Here is a 10,397-nt window from a genome sequence, read left to right as displayed (position 1 = left end):
TTACTTAGGGTAGGACCTTTACTCTTGTTGCCTCATGCCGATTAATAGCTCTCACCCCCTCTCAAATTATATATAGATCAGCCTTAGGCTGCCGTCACACTATCAGTATTTGGTCGGTATTTTACATCAGTATTTGTAAGCCAAAACCAGGAGTGGAACAATCAGAGGCAAAGTATAATAGAAACATATGCACCACTTCTGTATTTATCACCCACTCCTGGTTTTGGCTACAAATACTGAGGTAAAATACTGACCAAATACTGAACGTGTGACGGCAGCCTTAGGGTATGTTTCCACGTGCAGGAAACGCTGCGTGTCTGACGCTGCATAGAGCCGCAGCGTCAGACACGCAGCGTCCAGATGTTACAGCATAGTGGAGGGGATTGAATGAAATCCCGTCTCCACTATGCGTGGTAACACGCACGCGGCGGCCCTGCGACTCCGGACATGCTGCGCGTCTTTTCAGATCGCAGCATGTCCGTATATCTTGCGGCGCCGCAAGATATAGCACAGGACCCTATGCGATGGGTGCGATGATCCCAGATGTGTGCTATGAACACATCCGGCATCATCGCGTCCCAGAAGGGGGTGGGGCTTACCGCAGAGCGGCAAAGCCGCTCCGACGATACCGCCTGCCATCCTGAAAGTGGACACATACCCTTACTGTTAACACCCCCCTTTTCTTAAGCTCCTTAAACGTTTGACCCCACAGAGCCCAAGCTTTTTCACCGTTTATTAATTTAACCCATGTTTGCCCTGCGAAGGTGAGTCATGGGTCAGTACGCTCATGGCTCTGCTGTGGGCTTCGTTTATCCTTTAGAGACTGATGTCTGAATGCGGCCTTAACTAGAGAGCTAGAAACAAGTGGTGGGTAAACATCCATTAGGTAACATGACGCTTATCCCGCAAGGGCTCGTTCACACAAGAATATTATAAGGATGTGTGCTCTCCAAGTAAAATCGGACACCACACTGACCAAAGTAATTCAACTAGCTCAATTGTGTGTTTCAGATGATAGTATTTTTCACATGGACTCAGTGCTCGTGGGAAAAAAAAAAATCACATGACCCATGGGTACTTTGAAAATTAGGATGAAAATTGAACCATTTTTCATACTTGTTACCACTAGTGCACACAGACAGAAGAGGGCCCCTGTGCAATAACAATATATGGGCCCTTTGCAGCCCAAAAGCTCATCATAATGCATAAAGCTCTGTTTGGAGCTGGTAGCGGGCCCCCTCGCTTCTTGGGCTCCTGTGTGGCTGCACAAGTTGCACCAATAATATGTCTCCTTGCCGGCAACATATACCGTAAATAAATAGCAAATTAAATGCCTTTCAAAAGTTTCTAATAGAGAATGGATCTTCGCTTTCAAGAGTAGATATATTTGCTCCTCCGGCTGCAATTTAGTAGACAGCGTGAGATTGATTATACGCTTGTAGAAGATTGGTGCGGTCACCTCTGACACATATATAAATATATACCATCTCCGTATTGCTGATCTAACCAGGCGGCTGTATATATCCTGCTTATAATAGACGGGAAAGGAGAACTTTTTGGATCTGCTATAATTGTGACTTTAATAACAGCATGTGCCTGTGCAGGAAGAAAGTCTGCCATGCCACACAGACAAGGAAGGAGGAGTGATCAGGCAGGCGCTGTAAGGAGCTCCCACTTCACAAGGCCGCTCCTGTGTCTGAGCAGAACCCTGGGGCGGGGAGTGGATAGGAAATGCTGCTCATGAGTATGGAGGGGATCTGACAGGCAGCTGCAGAGGTAAGAGGAGGGAGGATTACTATTAGGTTACTTTTCTAACCCATTCACTTGTTGTCGCTGTCTGCTGCTTCTTGACATGCTGATTTCCTGAGCACTGTACCCTCTGAATGACCTAGGTTCTGCTTGTTTGGCACAGGAGCTGACAATCCGGGCTTATGGTATAAAATTTAACAAATGAACGTATATAGCAGATATATCATTAATAGTGATGAGCGAACGTGCTGGGATAAGGTGTTATCGTGCTCAGGTGCTAACCGAGTGACTTCGGCGGGCTCGAAAAATGTTCGAGCCCTCACGCCTGCATATCTCGCGGCTGTTCGACAGCTACAACACATGCAGGGATTGACTAACAAACAGGGAATCCCTGCCTGTGTTGCGTCCGTCGAACAGCCACGAAACATGCAGCTGCGGGGACTCGAACATATTTTTCAAGCACTCGGTTATGCTACGTTCACATTTGCGTCTTTGGGCGCAGCGTCGTCGCGGATACCGACGCATGCGTCATGTGCCCCTATGTTTAACATGGGGGGGCGCATGGACATGCGCCGGTATGCGTTGCCAAGCGTTGTACGACGCATGCGTCATTTGGGCGCACCAGACAGGGCGCCGCCGACGCTACATGTAGCATTTTTCCAGCGCCAAATTTGCGGGTAAAAACGCATGCAACGCACTTGCGTCGTACATGCGCAAAACAAACACATTAGTGTTTATGTTAAACGCATAGGGCGCAGGAGCCTGAGTTGTTCGACGCATGCGCCTTTTGAGTAAAAACCAATTGATGAAGTGTCTAGACAGTAAAAGCATTTTAGGACAACGCATGCGTCAAAAAAACGCTGCATTGTGTATATGCGTTTTGGGTCGCGTCGACGACGCTGCGCCCAAAGACGCAAATGCGAACGTAGCTTTAGCACCAAGTTCACTCGTCACTAATCATTAATTTTTGGTGTATCAATAGGGGTGGCCATAGCTACAATCACACCTGGACTCCTTTGTCTCAGGGCCTGATATTACCAAGTGACACATGGGGAAAACAGGGCTGGAAGTGAAAAAAGAGCTTCAGCGCTGAAGAGACCAGATATAATCCCGCTGAATAGGACAGGTGCACTATACCTATAGGCGCACACGTCCCGGCAGGTATTAGTAGATGTGACGTCACTGGCCTCTCACCTCGTGTGTAGAGGCAACGTTGGTAGTCCTTGGTCACTGAGTCAGAGCCATGAAAACCTCCTATTTTCGGCATCCTCTATGCCTCTTCTGATTAGTTGTCCCTTCATCATCATCATCACTTTGCAGCACAGCAAATGCATGACGTGAAGGGGTGGCCTACATATCATAAGAGGTGCCAGGGATGTCACAGGTAGAGTCCTGGATTAATGGTCACTGACTACCAACATGGCAGCTGGACCATGGTTCTAGGAATCATTTTGCTCAATTTCACGTCTAATCTCAAAGGCCACGTGCACACATTGAGTATTTGGTGAGTTTTTTTACCTCAGTATTTGTATACCAAAACCAGGAGTTGGTGATAAATACAGAAGTGGTGACGTGTTTCTATTATACTTTTCCTCTGATTGTACGCCAAAATCAGGAGCGGAACAAATACGGAGGTAAAATACTGACCAAATACTGAACATGTTCACATGGTAAGGTTACGTTCCCACGATAAGTTTTCGGTGAGTTTCTGAAGTTGCAGATTTCCTTCATACGCAAATGAGTTTTCGTTTTTTTTCTCCTCTTCTTCCAAAAGCCATGCATTTATTTTATTTTTTTTAGTTTTTCCAGCCATATAGCACTAGGAGGACTTGTTTTTGGCTGGATGAATTGTACTTTTGAATGACATCATTCCATTCTGCCACATAGGGTACTAGAAATCGGGAAAAAAATGCGGTAAAATTGCAAAAAAAAAGTGCAATTCCACAATGTTTTTTGCATTTGCCATGTTCAATATGTGGTAAAACTGACCAGGCAATATGATTCCCCAGGTCAGTACAAGTACGCAGATACCAAATATGCATAGTTTTTTTTGTGTGTGTGTTTTTTTATTTAAGCGGTGAAAAAAAATCAGAAATGTCAAATTTTTTTTTTTTGCTATTTTCCAAGACCCTTAATATTCAAATTTTTCAGGATCTATGAAGGCTTATTTTATGTGCTCTGAGTTGACATTTTTACTGATACTATTTTGGGGTAGATACAATGTTTAGAATTTTTTATATTTGGATTGGACAATTCTGAATGTGGCGATACCAAATGTAATTTTTTTTTTTTTAACCCCTTCATGACCCAGCCTATTTTGACCTTAAAGACCTTGCCGTTTTTTGCAATTCTGACCAGTGTCCCTTCATGAGGTAATAACTCAGGAACGCTTCAATGGATCCTAGCGGTTCTGAGATTGTTTTTTCGTGACATATTGGGCTTCATGTTAGTGGTAAATTTAGGTCAATAAATTCTGTGTTTATTTGTGATAAAAACGGAAATTTGGCGAAAATTTTGAAAAATTCGCAATTTTCACATTTTGAATTTTTATTCTGTTAAACCAGAGAGTTATGTGACACAAAATAGTTAATAAATAACATTTCCCACATGTATACTTTACATCAGCACAATTTTGGAAACAAAATTTTTTTTTGCTAGGAAGTTATAAGGGTTAAAATTTGACCAGCGATTTCTCATTTTTACAACGAAATTTACAAAACCATTTTTTTTAGGGACCACCTCACATTTGAAGTCAGTTTGAGGGGTCTATATGGCTGAAAATACCCAAAAGTGACACCATTCTAAAAACTGCACCCCTCAAGGTGCACAAAACCACATTCAAGAAGTTTATTAACCCTTCAGGTGCTTCACAGCAGCAGAAGCAACATGGAAGGAAAAAATGAACATTTAACTTTTTAGTCACAAAAATGATTTTTCAGCAACAATTTTTTTATTTTCCCAATGGTAAAAGGAGAAACTGAACCACGAAAGTTGTTGTCCAATTTGTCCTGAGTACGCTGATACCTCATATGTGGGGGTAAACCACTGTTTGGACGCACGGCAGGGCTTGGAAGGGAAGGAGCGCCATTTGACTTTATGAATGAAAAATTGGCTGCACTCTTTAGCGGACACCATGTCACATTTGGAGAGCCCCCGTGTGCCTAAAAATTGGAGCTCCCCCACAAGTGACCCCATTTTGGAAACTAGACGCCCCAAGGAACTTATCTAGATGCATAGTGAGCCCTTTAAACCCCCAGGTGCTTCACAAATTGATCCGTAAAAATGAAAAAGTACTTTTTTTTCACAAAAAAATTCTTTTAGCCTCAATTTTTTCATTTTCACATGGACAACAGGATAAAATGGATCCTAAAATTTGTTTGGCAATTTCTCCTGAGTACACCGATACTTCACATGTGGGGGTAAACCACTGTTTGGGCACATGGTAAGGCTCGGAAGGGAAGGAGCGCCATTTGACTTTTTGAATGAAAAATTATCTCCATCGTTAGCGGACACCATGTCGCGTTTGGAGAGACCCTGTGTGCTTAAACATTGGAGCTCCCCCACAAGTGACCCCATTTTGGAAACTGGACCCCCCAAGGAACTTATCTAGATGCCTAGTGAGCACTTTAAACCCTCAGGTGCTTCACAAATTGATCCGTAAAAATGAAAAAGTACTTTTTTTTCACAAAAAATTTATTTTCGCCTCAATTTTTTCATTTTCACATGGGCAATAGGATAAAATGGATCCTAAAATTTGTTGAGCAATTTCTCCCGAGTACACCGATACCTCATATGTGGGGGTAAACCACTGTTTGGGCACACGGCAGGGCTCGGAAGGGAAGGCGCGCCTTTTAACTTTTTGAATGGAAAATTAGCTCCAATTGTTAGCGGACACCATGTCGCATTTGGAGAGCCCCTGTGTGCCTATGCAATGGAGCTCCCCCACAAGTGACCCCATTTTGGAAACTAGACCCCCCAAGGAACTTATCTAGATGCATACTGAGCACTTTAAACCCCCAGGTGCTTCACAGAAGTTTATAATGCAGAGCCATGAAAATAAAAAATAATTTTTCTTTTCTCAAAAATGATTTTTTAGCCTGGAATTTCCTATTTTGCCAATGGTAATAGGAGAAATTGGACCACAAATGTTGTTGTCCAGTTTGTCCTGAGTATGCAGATACCCCATATGTGGGGGTAAACCACTGTTTGGGCGCACGGCAGGGCTCAGAAGGGAAGGCACGCCATTTGGCTTTTTAAATGGAAAATTATCTCCAATCATTAGCGGACACCATGTCGCGTTTGGAGAGCCCCTGTGTGCCTAAACATTGGAGATCCCCCACAAATTACCCCATTTTGGAAACTAGACCCCCAAAGGAACTAATCTAGATGTGTAGTGAGCACTTTGAACCCTCAAGTGCTTCACAGAAGTTTATAACGCAGAGCCATGAAAATAAAAAAAAAAAATTATTTTCTCAAAAATGAATTTTAGCCTGCAATTTTTTATTTTCCCAAGGGTAACAGGAGAAATTTGACCCCAAAAGTTGTTGTCCAGTTTCTCCTGAGTACGCTGATACCCCATATGTGGGGGTAAACCACTGTTTAGGCACATGCTGGGGCTCGGAAGTGAAGTAGTGACGTTTTGAAATGCAGACTTTGATGGAATGCTCTGTGGGCGTCACGTTGCGTTTGCAGAGCCCCTGATGTGGCTAAACAGTAGAAACCCCCCACAAGTGTCCCCATTTTGGAAACTAGACCCCGAAAGGAACTTATCTAGATGTGAGGTGAGCACTTTGAACCCCCAAGTGCTTCACAGAAGTTCATAACACAGAGCAGTGAAAATAATAAATACGTTTTCTTTCCTCAAAAATAATTTTTTAGCCCAGAATTTTTTATTTTCCCAAGGGTTACAGGAGAAATTGGACCCCAAAAGTTGTTGTCCAGTTTGTCCTGAGTACGCTGATACCCCATGTGTGGGGGTAAACCACTGTTTGGGCACACGTGGGGGCTCAGAAGGGAAGTAGTGACTTTTGAAATGCAGACTTTGATGGAATGGTCTGCGGGCGTCACGTTGCGTTTGCAGAGCCCCTGGTGTGCCTAAACAGTAGAAACCCCCCACAAGTGACCCCATTTTGGAAACTAGACCCCCCAAGGAACTTATCTAGATATGTGGTGTGCTTCACAGATGTTTACAACGCAGAGCCGTGAAAATAAAAAATCATTTTTCTTTCCTCAAAAATGATGTTTTAGCAAGCAATTTTTTATTTTCTCAAGGGTAACAGGAGAAATTGGACCCCAGTAATTGTTGCGCAGTTTGTCCTGAGTATGCTGGTACCCCATATGTGGGGGTAAACCACTGTTTGGGCACACGTCGGGGCTCGGAAGTGAGGGAGCACCATTTGAATTTTTGAATACAAGATTGGCTGGAATCAATGGTGGCGCCATGTTGCGTTTGGAGACCCCCTGATGTGCCTAAACAGTGGAAACCCCTCAATTCTACCTCCAACACACCCCTAACCCTTATCCCAACTGTAGCCGTAACCCTAATCACAACCCTAACCCCAACACACCCCTAACCCTAACCACAACCCTAATTCCAACCCAACCCTAAGGCTATGTGCCAACGTTGCGGATTCGTATGAGATTTTTCAGCACCATTTTTGAAAAATCCGCGGGTAAAAGGCACTGCGTTTTACCTGTGGATTTCCAGTGTTTTTTGTGCGGATTTCACCTGTGGATTCCTATTGAGGAACAGGTGTAAAACGCTGCGGAATCCGCACAAAGAATTGGCATGCTGCGGAAAATACAATGCAGCGTTCCCGCGCGGTATTTTCCGCACCATGGGCACAGCGGATTTGGTTTTCCATATGTTTACATGGTACTGTAAACCTGATGGAACACTGCTGCGGATCCTCAGCCAAATCCGCACCGTGTGCACATAGCCTAATTCTAAAGGTATGTGCACACGCTGCAGAAAATGCTGCGGATCCGCAGCAGTTTCCCATGAGTTTACAGTTCAATGTGAACCTATGGGAACCAAAAATCGCTGTGCACATGCTGCAGAAAAACTGCACGGAAACGCAGCGGTTTACATTCCGCAGCATGTCACTTCTTTCTGTGGATTCCGCAGCGGTTTTACAACTGCTCCAATAGAAAATCGCAGTTGTAAAACCGCAGTGAAATGCGCAGAAAAACCGCGGTAAATCCACGATAAATCGGCAGCGGTTTAGCACTGTGGATTTTTCAAATCCGCTGCGGAAAAATCCGCATAGGACCAGAATATGTGTGCACATTCCTACCCCTACCCCTACCCCTACCCCTAACCCTACCCCTAACCCTACCCCTAACCCTAACCCTAACCCTAGTTCTTACCCCAACCTTAGTGAAAAATAAAAAATTCTTTATTTTTTTTATTGTCCCTATCTATGGGGGTGACAAAGGGGGGGGGGGGGGTCATTTACTATTTTTTTTATTTTGATCACTGAGATGGGTTATATCTCAGTGATCAAAATTCACTCTGGAACGAATCTGCCGGCCGGCCGATTCGGCGGGCGCACTGCACATGCGCCCGCCATTTTGGAAGATGGCGGCGCCCAGGAAAGAAGACGGACGGACCTCGGGCGGCTAGGTAAGTATAAGGGGGGGGAGATCAGGGCACGGGGGGGGCGTCGGAGCACGGGGGGGTGGATCGGAGCATGGGGGGGGTGGATCGGAACACGGGAGGGAGGATTGGAGCACGGGGGAGGATTGGAGCACGGGGTGAGGGATCGCTGTGCGGGGGGGTGGATCGGAGCACGGGGGGGGGGGGGTCGCTGTGTGCGGGGGGGTGATCGGAGTGCGGGGGGGTTTGATTGGAGCGCGGGGGGTGTGATTGGTGCACGGGGGAAGCGGACAGGAGGACGGGGGAGCGGAGCACAGGACGGAGGGGAGCGGACCACAGATCGGGGGGCTGGGGGGGCGATCGGAGGAGTGGAGTGGGTGCACATTAGTATTTCCAGCCATGGCCGATGATATTTCAGCATCGGCCATGGCTGGATTGTAATATTTCACCAGTTTTTTAGGTGAAATATTACAAATCGCTCTGATTGGCAGTTTCACTTTCAACAGCCAATCAGAGCGATCGTAGCCACGAGGGGGTGAAGCCACCCCCCCCCCGGGCTAAACTACCACTCCCCCTGTCCCTGCAGGCCGGGTGAAATGGGAGTTAACCCTTTCACCCGGCCTGCAGGGACGCGATCTTTCCATGACGCATATGCTGCGTCATGGGTCGGAATGGCACCGACTTTCATGACGCAGCGTATGCGTCAAAGGTCGGGAAGGGGTTAGATGGGGCAAAAGGGGTGAATTAAAGGGACTCTGTCACCTGAATTTGGAGGGAACAATTTTCAGCCATAGGGGCGGGGTTTTGGGGTGTTTGATTCACCCTTTCCTTACCCGCTGTCTGCATGCTGGCTGCAATATTGGATTGAAGTTCATTCTCTGTCCTCCGTAGTACACGCCTGAACAAGGCAATCTTGCGCCCCTATGGCTGAAAATTGTTCCCTCCAAATTCAGGTGACAGAGTCCCTTTAAGTAAAATGGGTTACTTGCATTTTTTGCTAAAATACGCAGCACCAAACACTCATCGTGGGAACGTAGCCTTAAGGCTGTGTGCAGACGTTGCGGTTTTTTCCCGATAAAAACGCTATAAAACCGCAAAAAAACGCATACAATAAGCATCCCATCATTTAGAATGAATTCCGCATGTTTTGTGCACATGATGCGTTTTTTTTACGTGAAAAAAACGCATCGCAGTAAAAAAAACGCAGCATGTTTATTAATTTTGCGTTTTTTTGCGGATTTCCCACTACAAAATGCATTGGGAAGTGTCCGTAAAAAAAAAAGCGGCATAAACGCGTCAAAACCGCGGCAAAAACGCATGCGGTTTTCTTGCGGATTTCTTGCAGAAAATGTCCGGTTTTTCACAGGAATTTTCTGCGAGAAATCCTGAAAGTGTGCACATAGCCTAAAGGGGGTTGTTCACTACTAGGACAAACCCCTCCTTGATCTAAATGTTTGGACCAGATAAAATTTTAAAAAACTGTACTCGCCTCTCGTGCCGGCGCCGTCTTACTGCGCCCTCATACTATGCTGATTACAGTCTGTCCACCTACTGGGAACACCATCAATCGCCTCCAATCTGTGAGGAGACCTGCCTACAAGTGTTCATTCTTCCAGCACTGTCACTACAGGTAATCAGGGTAATTGCACTGTTTCTAGTTAATTATATGGACTTTTTGTTTAAAGGGAATGCGTCAGCACTACTTTTAACATATGGAACGTCTGCACAGAGGGCGGCTCTTGCTTCCCAATAAAAAATGTACCTTTTTTTTTTTCCTTTTGATATTTGATTTGCAAGTCATAAGAAATATAGTGTAGGAGGCCTATACAAATCAGGCTGTAAATGCACTAAGGGCGTGTCTAAGCACTTGGGAGAAGCATTCCACGCCCTGAGTGAACCTAATTTGCATATGATTTCTCTTGATTGACTTATTAGATCTCTACTAGTGATGAGCCAACGTGTGCTGGGATAAGGTGTTATCTGAGCATGCTCGACTGCTAACCCAGTGACTTCGGCATGCTCGAATATTATGTTCGCGTTCCCGCGGCTA

The 10,397-nt window shown here is 45.3% G+C and overlaps 1 protein-coding gene across 2 annotated transcripts in view; it reads left to right on the top strand.

Moving 5' to 3' along the window:
• Positions 1–1,623: 1,623 nt before the first annotated feature.
• LDAF1 (lipid droplet assembly factor 1) overlaps positions 1,624–10,397 on the top strand; it is a 125,918-nt gene continuing 117,144 nt past the window's right edge. The window contains exon 1 of one of the 2 annotated variants that reach the window (XM_069734191.1): positions 1,624–1,776. The gene's annotated coding sequence lies outside the window, so the exon portion shown is untranslated. The remainder of the gene's footprint in view (positions 1,777–10,397) is intronic. The other variant, XM_069734190.1, reaches the window with a different exon arrangement.

Source organism: Ranitomeya imitator, chromosome 7 (genome assembly GCF_032444005.1).
Source record: "Ranitomeya imitator isolate aRanImi1 chromosome 7, aRanImi1.pri, whole genome shotgun sequence".
In the NCBI taxonomy this organism is placed as follows: Eukaryota; Metazoa; Chordata; class Amphibia; order Anura; family Dendrobatidae; genus Ranitomeya; species Ranitomeya imitator.
This window is presented reverse-complemented; position numbering and strand designations above follow the sequence as displayed.